Source organism: Phyllobates terribilis, unplaced genomic scaffold (genome assembly GCF_046119375.1).
Source record: "Phyllobates terribilis strain yellow unplaced genomic scaffold, ASM4611937v1 Scaffold_3__8_contigs__length_932513732, whole genome shotgun sequence".
Lineage (NCBI taxonomy): Eukaryota > Metazoa > Chordata > Amphibia > Anura > Dendrobatidae > Phyllobates > Phyllobates terribilis.
Window position 1 is genome coordinate 157,772,242 of NW_027362763.1, and position 18,541 is coordinate 157,790,782.

Below are 18,541 nucleotides of genomic sequence, written 5' to 3' on the forward strand. Positions count from 1 at the left end.
CTATAATGCCCCATGCAGGCTGTCACCTCCTCTCTCTATAATACCCCATGCCGGCTGTTCCCCCCACATAATGCACTATGCAGGCTGCCCCCCCCTTATAATGCCCCATGCTGGCTGTTCCCCCCCTTATAATGCCCCATGCAGGCTGTCACCCCTCCTCTTTATAATGCCCCATGCAGGATGTACCCCCCCTCTTTATAAGGCCCCATGCAGGCTGTCACCCCTCCTCTTTATAATGCCCCATGCAGGATGTACCCCCCCGCTTTATAAGGCCCCATGCAGGATGTGACCCCCCTCTCTCTATAATGTCCCATGCAGGATGTCACCCCCCCTCTCTTTAGAATGCCCCATGCAGGCTGTCACCCCCTCTCTCTATAATGCCCCATGCAGGATGTCACCCCCTCTCTCTATAATGCCCCATGCAGGCTGTCACCCCCTCTCTCTATAATGCCCCATGCAGGCTGTCACCCCCTCTCTATAATGCCCCATGCAGGCTGTCACCCCCTCTCTCTATAATGCCCCATGCAGGATGTCGCCCCCTCTCTCTATAATGCCCCATGCAGGATGTCACCCCCCCTCTTTAGAATGCCCCATGCAGGATGTCACACCCCCCTCTCTCTTTATAATGCCCCATGCAGGCTGTCACCCCCGCTCTCTATAATGCCCCATGCAGGCTGTCACCCCCTCTCTCTATAATGCCCCATGCAGGCTGTCACCTCCTCTCTCTATAATGCCCCATGCAGGCTGTCACCCCCTCTCTCTATAATGCCCCATGCAGGATGTCACCCCCTCTCTCTATAATGCCCCATGCAGGATGTCACGCCCCCTCTCTTTATAATGCCCCATGCAAGATGTCACCCCCCCTCTCTTTATAATGCTCCATGCAGGATGTCACCCCCCCCATATTATTCCCCGTGCCTCCATACATTAAAAAAAAAAAAATCAAATACTCACCTCCCTCCTCCTCACCTGCTGCCCGCTGTTCGGTCCGGACTCCAGCGTCGCCTGTATCTTCCCGCTCTGCGCTCCCTGTGATGGCTCAGGGGAGCGCTCGGTGGAAAGACGTCACCGCGCCCTCTGACCTGAGACGTCACAGGGAGCGCAGAGCAGGAAGACAGCGGATCTGCGGAAGCACGGTGAGAGGTAAGTATCCAGCTGCTGGGGCCCTGAGCAAGCGGGGGAGAAGGGCGGGCGCTGACACCGCTCTCCTCCCGCCATAGCCTGGCGGGATGCATGACCGCCAGTGGGCCCCCCTGCCTGCTCAGGGCCCCGGCACTTGCCCAGGTGCGCCGGGTGCTGACGCCAGCCCTGCTCGGGTGAGTACCGAGTATCTTCCATGTACTCGGTGATATGTTTGAATCACTCCCATGTGCATGATTTGCGACTGTTTGGCAGCTTTAATACATGTGACAGCTTTAAAACATATCACCGAGTACTCTGAAGATGCTCGGTACTCGCTAGAGCATACTCGCCGAAAGGGTTAACCGAACATACTCGCTCATCACTATTTGCAATTCATCTCTTTTTAAAATTCCTGTCCGTTCTCAAGAATGGAGGGATTTTTAATCTATAGTTTAATGGACGTTGCTTGGGTTACCCGGCACCTTTGCAGTCTATAAGAGGGTCCAGTTTGCTAGGCAAGGAGCATGCTGTTGGAAGCTCTTTGTTATATAACTGGAAAGTGCTGCTTTGAAATTGATTGGATTACTGGATCCACTGGCGGACATAGACAGAAAACAATATATGGGTCCTTTTTGAGTCCAATAGCTCATCATAATGCACAACAATTTCACCTGCTTTAGAAGTGTAAATGGGCCTCGTTACCTCTCACAAATTGCCGTAGTGATATGCCAAACGCTGATTGGATCCCGCTACCTTCAGTGTCAATCTTCAGGAGCGCACTGGCCCCCTGGCAAGCAGGAAGCTGCGAGGCATAGAAGCTGTGTGCTTCTGAAGAAAGAAGATCAATTGAGAAACACAAAGGTTTTTTACAAAATGTTTCAAATTTAGGCAGGTCCATAATATGGGCCTTCAGGACAGCGATATTCTTTGTGAAGTAACCCAATGTGGGTGTGCAAATAATGTTCTGAATCTATTTCTTCCAAGTGAGATGACAGATGGCATTCAAACCTATTATACTCTACGTAACGTTAAGAAATGTAATAAGAGTGTGCATTACCTGCTTTCCACTGTTAAGATGGGAATACATAATCAGATGTCTGAAACGATGAGTCTGGTGTCTGGTACAGCACATGTCGTCCTTACGTGACCTTGGGTATCTTAGAGTTCGCTTTGACAGAAATGACTTCCTGCATCATTAGCCAGATCTTTCTCATAAAGTCCGCCACACCGGGATAAGCGTCTGGAACGCGAGAATTTTTTAGGAACTGCTTTGTATAATTGGTTTTGTGTGACATTATGTTAAACCCAGGTGAAAAATGAATATTCATTAGAAATGTAAAGCAATGAATAAAGACTGAACTATTAAATGTTCTTATATGAACAGAGGAGCTTCATGTTCGTACCAGTATAATATGTTCTTAGTACCAATACAAAATAATCAGGCATCTTATGCAATTACTTCCATGTTCTTGGCATGATTATTTTGACTCTATGAATAAAACAAGATGACTCCCAAAGATTCGAGAGGAAAATAGTTTTACCCTCATTACTGAAGATATTATTAATCCTGGTCTTTGTACTATACCAATGGTAAGACTGTGGAATTTTTTCATATAGGACTTCTGGTGCATTCACACCAGCCAACCTGCATCTGTTCAACCACTGACGATCGGCAACATAGAAGCTGATCGGTGGTCACTTATTAGGTCAAACATACATCCTTGCTCAAAGAATGATCATTAGTATGATTACTCTGTGCGCATAGTATGTCTTTGTTCTCGGCAGCTCATAGCCTGTTTACACAGGATGATGTGCTATCAAGAATGATTATTTTTAAGCAAGTCGAAAAATGTTTTGCTCATTGATTGGATGATTGGCAACCTGTTAAGACTGGCTGATTATTTTGAAATGAACATTCTTAAGAACACTCATGCCCAGTAGTCAACCATTTAGGTGCATTTACACTGAAATATTATCATGAAGGAACATTCCTAAGAATGTTCATTATAGAATAATCTTTCAGTGTAAACAGGCATCAGATCAACTAATAAACAAGCAAAACGCTCATTTGCCAGGTGAAAGGATCTTTTATGAAGCACAAAATATCATTGTTCTCCATGGTGCAATGTGCTGTCCAAATAGGATTCACACTGTCGAGAACTATTGCATCTTTTCACACTGAGCAATCTACAGATCATCCAGTGAATATCTTTTAGAATGGTCTGCCTGATTAAACAGGCTATCAAAGGGAATATGTCAGCAAGTTTTTACTATGTAATCTGAGAACACCATGAGGTAGGGGCTGAGAAACTGATTTCAGTGATGTGTCACTTACTAGGCTGTGTTCTGTAGTTTTAATACTATCAGTGTTATCAGCAGGAGATTATCACTGCTGGACTAGCTGCCTTATGCCTCCTGGTCCAACCACACCCCCAGTGCTGATTAGCAGCTTACTGTCATTATACAATGTACATGGAAATCTGCCAATCATGGGTGTGAACAGGGTCAAATTTCTGAGCTCTGCTACATCTGAGTCAAAGAAAACTCAACTGCTGCACCCAGTAAAATAAGTGATACATTGCTGGAATCAGGGAGTCTTTCCCTACATTAAATCTGCTGCTTTCAGATGGGGTAGCAAAAACCCGGTGACTGATTCCCTTTAAATTACCATCGATGTATAATTAGTTACCAATCAGCTGCCATTTAGTGCCACATTAGTCATTCTGTGTAAATGAACCCATAGTCTTGATTGTTTTGCCTCTTTTATATTACTTTGAGAGCTTTTCTTAGAAAATATGATATAGCACCTTATCTGTTATAAATAAAATAGGGGATTATGGTACATATTAAAGATGGCCATATATAGTGGACCAGGGATCCGATTAATGAGTAATGATGAGGTGTCCCAGCTTCTTCCTTAAAGCAGATGTCAGGAAAAAGAAGGATCGGGTGTATTAGTTTTCATCATACCTCATCCTTAGTTTTTATACCAAACGAGCTGCCAGTAGAGATACAGTACAGACCAAAAGTTTGGACACACCTTCTCATTTAAAGATTTTCTGTATTTTCATGACTATGAAAATTGTACATTCACACTGAAGGCATCAAAACTATGAATTAACGCATGTGGAATTATATACTTAACAAAAAAGTGTGAAAAAATGGAAAATATGTCTTATATTCTAGGTTCTTCAAAGTAGCCACCTTTTGCTTTGATGACTGCTTTGCACACTCTTGGCATTCTCTTGATGAGCTTCAAGAGGTAGTCACTGGAAATGGTTTTCACTTCACAGGTGTGCCCTGTCAGGTTTAATAAGTGGGATTTCTTGCCTTATAAATGGGGTTGGGACCATCAGTTGTCTTGTGCAGAAGTCTGGTGGATACACAGCTGATAGTCCTACTGAATAGACTGTTAGAATTTGTATTATGGCAAGAAAAAAGCAGCTAAGTAAAGAAAAACGAGTGGCCATCATTACTTTAAGAAATTAAGGTCAGTCAGTCCGAAAAATTGGGAAAACTTTGAAAGTGTCCCCAAGTGCAGTTGCAAAAACCATCAAGCGCTACAAAGAAACTGGCTCACATGAGGACCGCCTCAGGAAAGGAAGACCAAGAGTCACCTCTGCTTCTGAGGATAAGTTTATCCGAGTCACCAGCCTCAGAAATCGCAGGTTAACAGAAGCTCAGATTAGAGACCAGGTCAATGCCACACAGAGTTCTAGCAGCAGACACATCTCTACAACAACTGTTAAGAGGAGACTTTGTGCAGCAGGCCTTCATGGTAAAATAGCTGCTAGGAAACCACTGCTAAGGACAGGCAACAAGCAGAAGAGACTTGTTTGGGCTAAAGAGCACAAGGAATGGACATTAGACCAGTGGAAATCTGTGCTTTGATCTGATGAGTCCAAATTTGAGATCTTTGGTTCCAACCACCGTGTCTTTTTGCGACGCAGAAAAGGTGAACGAATGGACTCTACATGCCTGGTTCCCACCGTGAAGCATGGAGGAGGAGGTGTGATGGTGTGGGCGTGCTTTGCTGGTGACACTGTTGGGGATTTATTCAAAATTGAAGGCATACTGAACCAGCATGGCTACCACAGCATCTAGCAGTGGCATGCTTTTCCATCCAGTTTGCGTTTAGTTGGATGATCCTTTATTTTTCAACAGGACAATGACCCCAAACACACCTCCAGGCTGTGTAAGGGCTATTTGACCAAGATGCCTTCAGTGTGAATGTACAATTTTCAAAGTCATGAAAATACAGAAAAATCTTTAAATGAGAAAGTGTGTCCAAACTTTTGGTCTGTACTGTATATATATATATATATATATATATATATATATACCTACAATATATATAAATATGTATATATTGCGTTATTTAACCAAGAAGGAGAGTGCTTGGGTGCTACGCCAGATGACCTGGTCTCCACAGTCACCAGACCTGAACCCAATCGAAATGGTTTGGGGTGAGCCGGACCGCAGAGTGAAGGCAAAAGGGCCTACAAGTGCTAAGCATCTCTGGGAACTCCTTCAAGATTGTTGGAAGACCATTTCCGGTGACTACCTCTTGAAGCTCATCAAGAGAATGCCAAGAGTGTGCAAAGCAGTCATCAAAGCAAAAGGTGGCTACTTTGAAGAACCCAGAATATAAGACATATTTTCAGTTGTTTCACACTTTTTTGTTAAGTATATAATTCCACATGTGTTAATTCATAGTTTTGATGCCTTCAGTGTGAATGTACAATTTTCATAGTCATGAAAATACATAAAAATCTTTAAATGAGAAGGTGTGTCCAAACTTTTGGTCTGTACTGTATATGGCAGCAGTTTATTCACCCTCTCCCTTTTGGGTACGCATGCACGCTCACCGAAGGGGCATGGGGAGGGGCAGAATGAATTTGAGGCAGATTTGGAGTTAAGAAGATGTATTTTTCCATTTTTCTCACTTAACAGGGGTTTTAGGACAGAGTGGGTTGTGGCTGTCCTTCTTGACATGTCACTTAAGTGAGACTGGCAGCTGTGAGTTGCACGGTCGCAACCATATGCAAGATCCATTAAAAAGGAATTGGTGCTTTTCATTCAAATGATCGACTCAACCAATCAAATATTTATATATACATTCATCAATATAACAGAACTGGAAAACTCATACACATTTGTTTTTTTATCCATCAAGATCAATACTACTGTATGTAAACATAGGCTAAATAAAATGGACCTCTTTAACCCTTCCCAGCTTTTGTATACACTAATGCCATATATCTATCTAGATTTCAAAAATAGAAATATTAATATTTTGGATAAAGAATAATTTTTATCAATTAACAAACTACAAGAGAATGAAAGAAAGAGAAATCCAAATCAAATCGATATTAGTGTGACCGCCCTGTGCCTTCAAAACAGAATCAAAGCATCAGTTCTTTTAGGTACAGTTGCTTTTTGAAGGAACTTGGCAGTGAGGTTGTTCCCAATATCTGAGAGAACTCACCACAGATCTTCCGTGGATGTAGGGCTGTTCTTTTCATAGATTTTATAGAATCCCAAATAGACTTTATGTTGAAATCAGGGCTCTGTAGGGGCCATATCAACTCCAGGACTCCTTTATCCATCATACAATACCATCAGAAGGGCATCTGATTGACTCTATATTTATTCTGCAGCAGGAAAAAAAAAAAAACAAACAGCCAAGTTCATTGAGAATTATTTTCAGTGTTAAAAAGGACATTGAGTCCTGGAAGTGATGATATGGCCTGATCTTAACATCATCAAGTTTGTCTGGGATTACATGGAGACAGAAGGATTCCCACAAGCCTACATCTACAGAAGATCTGTGGTCAGTTCTCCAAGATGTTTGGAACAACCTCCCCGCTGAGTTCCTTTGCAAACTGTGTGCAAGTGACAAGTACACTTAGGAAAAGTGATGTTTTAATGCTCTTTTGAAGGCAAAGGGCAGTCACACCAAATATAGATTTCTCTGTTGTTCATTCACTTTGCATTTTGTTAATTGATAAAAAATAAACTGTTATAGCAGCGTTTTTATCTTTAGAGAAAGAAGATCGTTCCAAAAATATTATCAAGTTCGACAGTTAAGTTTACATTCTAGGAGAACAAGTTTAAAATGACTACAGGTGGTCACTGTGTAGGAATCATCCACAAATTAGCTGAAAGCCCAGCAGAAAGGGTTCAGGAATGCTGCCACAAGCAGAGTAACGCATGGGCCATCAGAATAGCGCAATACATGACAAGTAGTGTTGAGCGATACCTTCCGATATCAGGAAATATCGTATCGGATTGGATCGGGCCGATACCCAAAAAGTATCGGATATCGCCGATTCCGATACCGGAAACCAATGCAAGTCAATGGGACACAAATATCGGAATGAAAATAAACCCTTTCTTTCCTTGTAGGTTAATTCTACATGAAGTAAAACAACTAAGAATAATGTAGAATGACATGAAAAGCCGGCAATTCATCAGCGGCATTCACCGGTACCCGACAATTTACAACAGAAAGAATAGAGCTTCACACATAGATTAGGTAGATAGAAACATGTCAGTCACATATATAAGAAGTACAGTGACAGTGTTGCTTACTGTACTTGTCATTTAGTGTAAAGGATTTATTTTAAAAAATATTAGTGTTTTCGTGCACCGTCTCTTTAAAAAAGCCGGCCGGCAATTCAGCAGCGGTACCCGACAATTTATAACAGACAGAATAGAGCTTCACACATAGATTAGATAGATAGAAACATGTCAGTCACATATATATGAAGTACAGTGACAGTGTTGCTTACTGTACTTGTCATTTAGTGTAAAGGATTTATTTAAAAAATCATAGTGTTTTCATGCACCGTCTCTTTAAAAAAGCCGGCCGGCAATTCAGCATCTGTACCCGACAATTTAGAATAGAAAGAATAGAGAATCACACATAGATTAGATAGATAGAAACATGTCAGTCACATATATATGAAGTACAGTGACAGTGTTGATTACTGTACTTGTCATTTACTGTTAAAATAAAGGATTTATTTAAAAAAAAAATTGGCGTGGGGTTCCCCTTAATTTTAGGCTCTAGCGGAGGTTAAGCAGACAGCTGGGGCAGATGTTTGAAGCCTGGGAAGGGGGTAATATCCACGGAGCTTCCCAGGCTACTAATATCAGCCCCCAGCTGAATACCTAGCTTTTATTAGCTATTAAAATGGGGGACCCCCCCAAAAAAATAACGTGGGGTCCCCCCTAATTTAATAGCTAGCAAAGGCTAGGCAGACAGCTGGGGGCTGATTTTAATAGCCCAGGAAGGGTGCCATGAATATTGGCCCCCTCCCAGGCTAGAAACACCAGCCGTCAGCCGCCCCAGAAATGGCGCATCCATAGGATGCGCCAATTCTGGCACTTAGCCTCGCTCTTCCCACTGCCCTGTAGCGGTGGCAGTGGGGTAATAGGGCTGGGGTTGATGTCAGCTTATAATGCCAGCTGACATCAAGCCCAGGTTAGTAATGGAGAGGCGTCTATAAGACACCCCCATTACTAACCCCATAGTCAAAGTTAAAAGAAAACACAAACACCCAGAAAAAAGTCCTTTAATTGAAATAAAGACACAATCCTTTATTGTTCTAAATTAAACCATACTTACCGTCACGCCCATTCCAGCTGAAGCCAACGATCTCCTGCAATAAAAGAAAAATAATAAAGCAACCTCATCCTTACCTTTCCATGGTTCCCACGACAGCTTCAGCTCTGCTACATCGAGATGACAGGCTGGACCGCAGCAGAACGCTGCCATCCAGCCTGTCATCCCGCAGACACTGAGAAGCGCAGGCATGCTTGCGCTCCTCAGTGTCTCTCTGTGACGTCATCCAGATGAGCCGAGTTCATGTCCAATGAACTCAGCTCACCTCATGCACGTCACTGACAGCGTGGGAAAATTCTCACGCTGAAGCGCTGAGTGCAGGAGAATTTTCCCACGCTGTCAGTGACGTGCATGAGGTAAGCTCATGTCCAATGAACTCAGCTCACCTCATGCACGTCACTGACAGCGTGGGAAAATTCTCACGCTGAAGTGCTGAGTGCAGGAGAATTTTCCCACGCTGTCAGTGACGTACATGAGGTGAGCTCATGTCCAATGAACTCGGCGCACCTCATGCACTTCACTGACAGCGTGGGAAAATTCTCACGCTGAAGTGCTGAGTGCAGGAGAATTTTCCCACGCTGTCAGTGACGTGCATGAGGTGAGCTGAGTTCATTGGACATGACCTCGGCTCATCTTTATGCCGTCACAGCCAGACACTGAGGAGTGGAAGCATGCCTGCGCTTCTCAGTGTCTGCGGGATGACAGGCTGAATGGCAGCGTTCTGCTGCGGTCCAGCCTGTCATCTCGATGTAGCAGAGCTGGAGCTGTCGTGGGAACCATGGAAAGGTAAGGATGAGGTTGCTTTATTATTTTACTTTTATTGCAGGAGATCGTTGGCTTCAGCTGGAATGGGCGTGATGGTATGTATGGTTTAATTTAGAACAATAAAGAATTGTGTGTTTATTTCAATTAAAGGACTTTATTCTGGGTGTTGTGTTTTTTTAAATACTTTACTAGAAATTCATGGTGGTCATGTCTAATATTGGCGTGACCCCATGAATTTGGGGCTTAGGGCCAGCTGATAATGCCAAGCTGGCCTTAACCCCTTTATTACCCAGTGAGCCACCGCACCAGGGCCCTGGATGAGTTGGGTACAGCGCCAGAAGATGGCGCTTCTATGAACGCGCCATTTTCTGGGGCGGCTGCGGACTGCAATTTGCAGCGGGGGTGGCCCAGAAAGCTTGGGTCTCCCTGCGCTGCGGATTCCAGCCCCCAGCTGCCTAGTTGTACCTGGCTGGGCACAAAAATAGGGCGAAGCCCCACGCATTTTTTTTTTTAATTATTTCATGAAATAATTAAGAAAAAAAGGGCTTCCCTATATTGTTGTGTCCAACCAGGTACAAATAGGCAGCTGGTGGTTGGGGGCAGCCCGTTCCTGCCTGCTGTACCTGGCTGGACACAAATATAGAGCGAAGCCCCACGTCAATTTTTTTTTAATTATTTCATGAATTTCCTGAAATAATTAAAAAAAATTGACGTGGGGCTTTGCACTATATTTGTGTCCAGCCAGGTACAGCAGGCAGGAACGGGCTGCCCCCAACCACCAGCTGCCTATTTGTACCTAGCCGGACACAACAATATAGGGAAGCCCTTTTTTTCTTAATTATTCCATGAATTTCATGAAATAATGAAAAAAAAACGTGGAGCTTCTCCCTATTTTTGTGTCCAGCCAGGTACAACTAGGCAGCTGGGGGCTGGAATCCGCAGCGCAGGGAGGCCCAAGCTTTCTGCCCCCCCCCCCCCCCGCTGAAAATTGCAGTCCGCAGCCGCCCCGGAAAATGGCGCGTTCATAGAAGCTGGATGCTGTACCTGGCTGGCATACAAAAATATGGCGAAGCCCACGTCAAAAGTTTTGGGAAAAATTAATTAAAAAATAAATAATAATTTAGGGACTGCATCTTTATTAACTCCTCAAATGTCATTTAGTGTTAAAATAAAGGATTTATTTAAAAAAAAAATGGCGTGGGATCCCCCATAATTTTAGTCTCTAGCGGAGGTTAAGCAGACGGCTGGGGCAGATGTTTGAAGCCTGGGAAGGGGGTAAAACCCACGGAGCTTCCCAGGCTACTAATATCAGCCCCCAGCTGAATACCTAGCCTTTACTAGCTATTAAAATGGGGGACCCCCCCAAAAAAATGACGTGGGGTCCCCCCTATTTTAATAGCTAGCAAAGGCTAGGCAGACAGCTGGGGGCTGATATTAATAGCCCAGGAAGGGTGCCATGAATAATGGCCCCCTCCCAGGCTAGAAACACCAGCCGTCAGCCGCCCCAGAAATGGCGCATCCGTAGGATGCGCCAATTCTGGCACTTAGCCTCGCTCTTCCACGCTGCCCTGGTGCGGTGGCAGGGGGTAATAGTGGTGGGGTTCATGTCAGCGCCAGCTGCCATGAAGCCCAGGTTAGTAATGATGGGCGTCTATAAGACACCCCCATTACTAACCTACAAAGTGTTAAAAAGAAAAAACACACTACACCCAGAAAAAAATAATTTATTTGAAATAAAACACACCATTTTATTTAATTCTTAGTTCACTAAAAATAATAGTTACCTGTCCACGTTCCTGTGCTGATCTCCCATGCACAGCTGTCACATCTGGAGATGGTGACAGCTGTGCATGGCTGCTGTAAGCTCACACTGCCGGGAACACGTCCGCTCCCGGCAGCGGGAGCCACTGACTGAGGTCACCGGAGTGCATTCAGGCAGCGCAGCTCCGGAGACCTCCTTTACGGCAGTGCTGTACCGTGGGAATTTCTCACGATACAGCAGGGCCGTAAAGCAGCTAACCGGAGCAGCGCTGCCTGAACTCCGGTGAACCCGCTTATGCAATGACGGGGCTGCTTTACGGCCCCGTCATTCTAGCGGCGGCAGCGGTTCAGAGCGGTCACATTCTATGTGGCTGCTCTGAACTGGAGATCTTCGTGGGACACTCGTGGACTACTCCGGAGGGGTAAGGATAAGGTTGTGGTTTATTATTTTATATTTTATTACAGGAGATCGATGGCTTCGGGGAATTAGGTGTCTAGGTGAGTATAGGTGTAGTTTTTTATTTTTTACTTTATTTTAGGTGGCGATCGGCGGGGACAGGTAATGTATGAACTAATTTATTGTAGGTAACCACTGGCCACCAATGACATGTATTTAACATTTATTGGGGCACAGTAGGGCAATTTAAATAGCAGGATCAGACTGATGGGAACTACTGCTCCCATCGAGCTGATCCTGCTGGCACGAGTGGACGGGGGACAGACATAGGCCGATGGGAGTAGTAGTGTCACATCGGCCTATGTCTGCCTGCACGCACAGACACCCGCACAGACACCCGCACAAACATCGCACAGACACCCCGCACACAGACACCCCGCACACAGACACCCCGCACACAGACACCCCGCACAGACACCCCGCACACACACTAATCATGACCGGTCTGATGGTCTGTGAGGTGTGGCTGACCTGTGCGGTCGTGGGAAAGTTCATGTGAGTTCATGCAGTCAAGCATGAACTCACATGAACCCTCTGAGGGCACCGTGGCTACTTCAAATGAACAGCTGATCGGCATCACCTGATACCTCAGCTGTTCATTTGAAATAACCGGCGGGAAAGCGCAGCACAGAACGGGAAAGCCGGCGGTGAAGTCTTTTCACTGCCGGCTTCCCCGCCCGGGTCCTTCGCTCCTTGGTGCTGCGCTCCCTGCCCGGTCCTAACTTACGATCGGGATGGGAGGTGGCGAGGGGAGCGGAGGATCGGGGTGGGAGGCTGTGGGGAAGCAGTATGGGGCTGTGTGATTGTTTAAAAGCCGGCGGCTTTTTACCGCGCGCCGGCTTTTAAACAATCAGGAGAATTCTCCCCCGCTGGGATGGCATTCTGATGACAGGCTGGATCGCGCTGCCATCCAGCTTGTCATCCTTCACAGACACTGCAGAGCGCAGGCATTATGGGAACTTCCGATTCCGGTATTCGATATTGTAAAAGTATCGGAATTAAGTATCGGAATTCCGATACTGCGAATATCGGCCGATACCCGATATTACAGTATCGGAATGCTCAACACTAATGACAAGTTATTTAGAAAGTCTCATTATATGCACATGATTAATTCATATACATTACCAATGATTTAGCAATTCTGAATTCCTTAACAGTGAATCTGAAAAGTGGGTTATCTTTTAGGAGAGCAATATGCTATGTATTCTTAGCATTGTCTTAGCCTAGTATACCTTGCAAATATTATAAAAAAAGTCACATCTTGAGCAATGTCACAGCTATAGGTCGATTGCAGTTATCCCAAGGACCGTAAGGCACAGAACAGATTAATAGTATTATAATCAGCATTACAATATTGGGATTTCCTAATAAGAGCAATGTAGTAAATATTGACAGCACAATATATATATTGACCTATTTAAAACCAGACATCAATTACTAATCTACTATAGGGATCCACACATAAAACTGAATCCTTATGTCCGGGTGTTTGGACTTTTGAATGTGGCTAGATTGACTTTACATGGAGCCTTAGCTATAACTACCTACAATCCAGTCGCTGTTCCCTATTGTCGCTTTTACTTTTCTTTATTTATTGTTGCCTATATAGTGGCAAGATAGTCTATAGCACCATACAGACATACAGAGGTGTAACTTGAAATGGTTTTCCAGGCTTCAGCTATAATTTTGCACTGCACACTTTCAGGAATCAGAAATCTGCAGCCATGTAGAATGTTTGCAGAAAGTTAGACAGGAATTTCTTTAAGGTCCCAGGATCTGGTGTAAATGAAGAGGGTTCCCCATTGGACCCAAGAAGAAATTATCATATAAATCAGCCCCTCTCACCTATGGAGCCCACATTCTCAGAAACACACATACTTGAGCCAATCACCTAGCAGAATTCTTGAGGATTATGGAAGGAAATCAGAGTACATGAACAAAATCCATGCAAGCACAGGGACAACATACAAACTCTGTGTAAATGTGGTCCTCTGAGCCACCGTTCTAGCCTCATAAACATAAGATAACTTTTTACATTGATGTTCTTAGCCACACAGGTACAATTATCATAGCCTCACACTGTGATTTCCAATGGTATAACAGCATCATGTACTTAGATTAAAACTACTATAATGTGTGTATAGCCGAGAAGACTTAGGGCCCGATTCCTTAAGACATTATACACCCCAGTTTTAGTGAATGGGCATTTTGGAGAAGAATGCACCAAATTCACTAGGAGGCGCACATTACTTAATGAATTTGGTGCATCTCCTCAGTGTCGTCTGCTTGCTTGCACCTTGCTAGAAACACTACTCCAGTCAGGAGTAACATGACCAGACTGGAGTAACATTTCTGGCTTAAGAAACAGCGACGCTTTTGAGGGGTTTGGTGAGTGGTCATAGACATGCCCAGTCCTGCCCTGGGCTCCTCATATTGACGGAAGTGCTTTAAACTGATGTGAAAATGCCAAAAGTTACAACATTTTTGCCCAACTCTGTTTTATATAACAAACTGTGAGAAAAACAATGGCCTGGGAGGGGTATATTGATAATGTATTTCAAAATGGGGAGAACCCCCAAAAAAACCCCTCTCTAACAAGCCATAAAACTTAGATTTTATTTCATATTTGATTAAAAACGCCTAGGGGTAAGCGTTCCTATTCTGCTTTCATTCAATAAGCAGAAAAGGACAAACTGTACTCATAGCACAAGTCCCCCCAACATGTTTCACCGCATCTTTGCCAGTGTCCCACCCCCCGATGGCGCCGCACATGCGGTGAAACATGTTAGGGGGACTTGTGCTATGAGTACAGTTTGTCCTATTCTGCCATTTGAATGAAGGCATCCGGGTACCGCTAAGTGTGTATAGAAATATGAATACCACTATAAAATGCTAAAGGCAGATTAGGGACAAAGTTTTTATATACCCCTATGCGTTTTTAATCAAATATGAAATAAAATCTAAGTTTTATGGCTTGTTAGAGAGGGGTCTCTTTTGGGGTTCTCCCCATTTTGAAATACAAGTCTGTTTTATGCAAAAAAATTGCGACGGTTCAAAGTATTTTAGACAAGTTTATTGGAATAAACACTTTGATGTATTGGACCCTTCGCTTCTAAAGGTGTTATTATTATCACTGAACCTACATGCAGTCTCCTGGATTAAAGGGAATCTGTCATACGATTCATGATCACCAAACCACAGGCAGCGTGAATCAGAGCCTGGCTGCGAAATTGCAGGTATATTTTTCTCAGAAAGCCCTTTGGATATCAGAGAAAATATAGTTAGTAGACTCGGCCAAAGACCATAGTGAGAGAAGACTAGTTTAGGGGTCCCTATAGCTTAGGGGTCTATAGTTTAGGGGTCCCAATTCCTGCATGGTTTAGGCAGCAGGAATTGCGTGACAGGTCCCTCCTATACGCTGGTAATTCTTCAGTGGCAGCATTTCCTCATGGCTGGCAGGTTTGGGGCACTTAAAGGGGTTTTCCCACGATAAAAGTATATTTTAATTAATCGATATTGGAATAATAATAACTTCCACAATTGGATGTGTTTAAAAAATGTTCCTGTGCTGAGATAATCTTATAAATGTGCCCCTGCTGTGTACTGTGTAATGGCTGTGTCTGACCGTGCAGGGACATGGTCTGATCATACCACAGCTCCTGAGCAGAAGAGGAAGCAAATAGGAGTATATAGACAGGACAGCACAGGATCACAAATGATTTTTTATCTTTCAGGTAAAGCATTGTTTACAAATAGGCTCACAAAAACAATCATTTGCAATCCCTTGCTGTCCTGTCTGTATACTTTTTTTCTCCCGCCCCCGCTCAGGAGCTGTGGTATGATCTGACCATGTTCCTGCACGAGCAGAAACAACCATTAACCAATACACAGTACACAGCAGAGGCACATTTATAAGATTATCTCAGCACAGGAACATTTTTCTACCACATCCAATTGTGGAAATTATTATTATTCCAAGATCTGTTGATTAAAATTATCTTTTGTTGGTGGGAAAACCCCTTTAACCTCGGGAAAAGCTAAAGGAAGCAGTGGTGTTTGGCAGACCTCGAGATCAGCCGTGAAGGAAGGCAAGATCAGCCAAGCTGGGGTACGTCAGAAAGGTGTTAGCTACTGAGAGTGCCCTTACACTTTTTCGTAAGAGTGCAGCTAGGGTGCAGTGGTCACAGCAAAACACATTGACCCTTGTGGACCTGTACCAGAAAGATGGAGTTACCCAATTTTTCCTGTTGTTCATCTGTAACGATCACCACAAGTAATGTGCTGCCGTCCATGACCAATAAAAATCTGCCTCTGTCTTGTGCAGAAGAAAACACCAAGCTTATTTCCTGCTACCCTCTGCACATAAGTATTATTGTCAGTAAAAAGGACTTTATTTCTACAAACTTGTCTGGTTTCCTCGTTATGGGTTTAAAGGGCAGAGCTGAACCTGAAGGTGTCCACAGCAGTAATTCAACCACACACACATCCAGGACTCCAATTGTCAAGCAGCATGCGGTGGGGTGAAACATGACTACCTAGCCCATGGCTACTGCCCCGCGCCACATTACATCTGCAACCTGTGAGGAGGCCGCACAGGAGGCCAAGAGATAAAGGGGCCCATTTCAACCTCCAAAACAGGTGGAATTTATGAGCTATTGAGCTGCAAAAGTCCCATATATTGTTCTTTCACAAGGATCTTTTTTTTTGTGTCCGCCAGCGCATCACAGATAATTTCATTGTTGGATTCTGCGTCACTTTAGCTATCCACACATTATATTAGTTCAGGGCCATTTTTCATGGTGACAGATTCCCTTTGAGGACACAAGGAAGAAATTACGGCAGGAGATAAATGTTGTACGGTCAATGTCCAATGTTTTTCCGCAACTGTGAGCGCGGCTTTAAATATCTTTTCTGTCTTTTCTTCAGTTGTGCTATCAAGCTGTGGATACTCCAAGAAATTAAAGATAGATCACAGGGAGATCAAATGAAAAGCCTGAAACATTGTCCGTTAATTTTCACTGCATGAATCCCCAGCAAGGAATTTCTTCATGAAAAATTGAGATGTCACCAGTAAAGGAACTCTGCAGGAAAACTTAAGGTAATGCCTCTCACAAGGATAAAGGGGTGAGGGAAATGCTGGTGGAGGGTGTAGAACATGAAACTTGAAAATGGCTTCAATTTCTAGAAAAGTATTAATATTATAGTCTAAATTAAATGTATTAGAAAAATAGTAAGCAATATAATATTCTAGATTCACCCTACTTGAGAAGCAATTGCATAATACAGTAATTTGCACAGGATTGAAAATGACTTCCTATCCAGCCAGGTTAGAATATAATTAGTATATACAGTAGTATATAGTATAGTGAACATTTCCTTTCGAAGAGCGCACATAGTGTATTTTTAAAGCAAATTAACAGATAAAATAAAATTCTGTATATTTTATGGTTACATAGTTACTCGTGATGAGCAAGCGTGCTCGTTTAACCCTTTCGCTGAGCACGCTCGGGTGCTTCCCGAGTATCTTCGGCGTGCTCATATTTTAAGTTCAGGTCCCTGTGTCTGCATGATTTATGACTGTTAGGGAATCCTCACATGTGTTCAGGCTGACTATCAATCATAAATCATGCAGACGCAGGGACTCGAACTTAATATACGAGCACGCCGAAGATACTCAGGAAGCACCCGAGCGTGCTCGGCGAAAGGGTTAAACGAGCACGCTCGCTCATCACTAATAGTTACATAGGTTGAAAAAAGACCTATGTCCATCAAGTTCAAATTTTTATATCTATTTTATAGATAGATGGTTTCATAAATTAGGCTGAGAAATGAACTATCAGTCATTTTAAGCTTTTCCACAATAAATGTATTTAGATCTGCCGGAGGGTGAACCCTAAGGCCAGGGTCACACGACCGTATCATCTCTCATCCTAGAGAATTGGGCCGATTATGCTAATCACACTCTGAATAAACTCTGATCACAGTCTGATCACAGTGTTATCCAATTTTCTTGGATGTGGAGAAGTTTTTTTAAAAAAAAAAATTCTTCCGCGTTTTCATCTGTCAGTCCGTGAAAATTGTACAGTGCAGATGTCATCCGAGTGTGGCCCAATATTTTCCACTGACCCATTAACTTGCATGGCCTAGTGCAAACCGCATATCGGATGCAAATCGGGCATGCTGCGATTTTTTACTTGGGCAGATTCAGTCCGAGGAAGGAATGTGCGCGACCCAATAGAAGAACATTGGTCAGTGCTATCCGTTGTTTTGTCGGATTGAACTCGGACAGAAAATACAGACATCTGCACGAGCGCTAACCCAAAAGCCTTAATACAGTTGTGTTGGAAAATCCCTCTAAGGGTATATGCAAAATTGTATTTTTATCGCGTTTTTTCCATGTGTTTGTGCTGTGAAAAATTGCAGTGTATTACTATACAAGCAAAGTGCATGAGATTTCTTTTTTTCCTTCCAGATTACAAGCTGTTTCAATTCAGAAGCATGTCAATTCAGTGTTTTTGCAGAGTTTTGCACCCAATCAAATGAATAGGAAAAACACATCAAAAACACATGCAAAAACACGGCAAAAACACACTTATATTACCCAGCATTTTTACTGCTAATTGACACAATTTTTGTGCAAAAATGTCTGCTGCAAATACTTAAAAAGAATCTGTCAGCAGGGTTTTGATATCAATAAGAGCACAGAATGAGGTAGGGGTTAAACAGGTTTCAACAATGTGTCACTTTTCAGGCTTTGTTGTGTTGTTTACTTACAGTGAAGGTTTTATCACCTTGTGATTATT

The 18,541-nt window shown here is 43.5% G+C and overlaps 1 protein-coding gene across 16 annotated transcripts in view; it reads left to right on the forward strand.

Annotated features, from left to right (window-relative positions):
• MYT1L (myelin transcription factor 1 like) overlaps positions 1-18,541 on the forward strand; it is a 679,346-nt gene that overhangs the window by 138,991 nt on the left and 521,814 nt on the right. For 15 of the 16 annotated variants that reach the window (XM_073674215.1, XM_073674210.1, XM_073674221.1 and 12 more), the window contains exon 2: positions 16,665-16,836. The exons of the other annotated variant lie outside the window; for it this stretch is intronic. The gene's annotated coding sequence lies outside the window, so the exon portion shown is untranslated. The remainder of the gene's footprint in view (positions 1-16,664; positions 16,837-18,541) is intronic. 16 annotated transcript variants of the gene reach the window in all.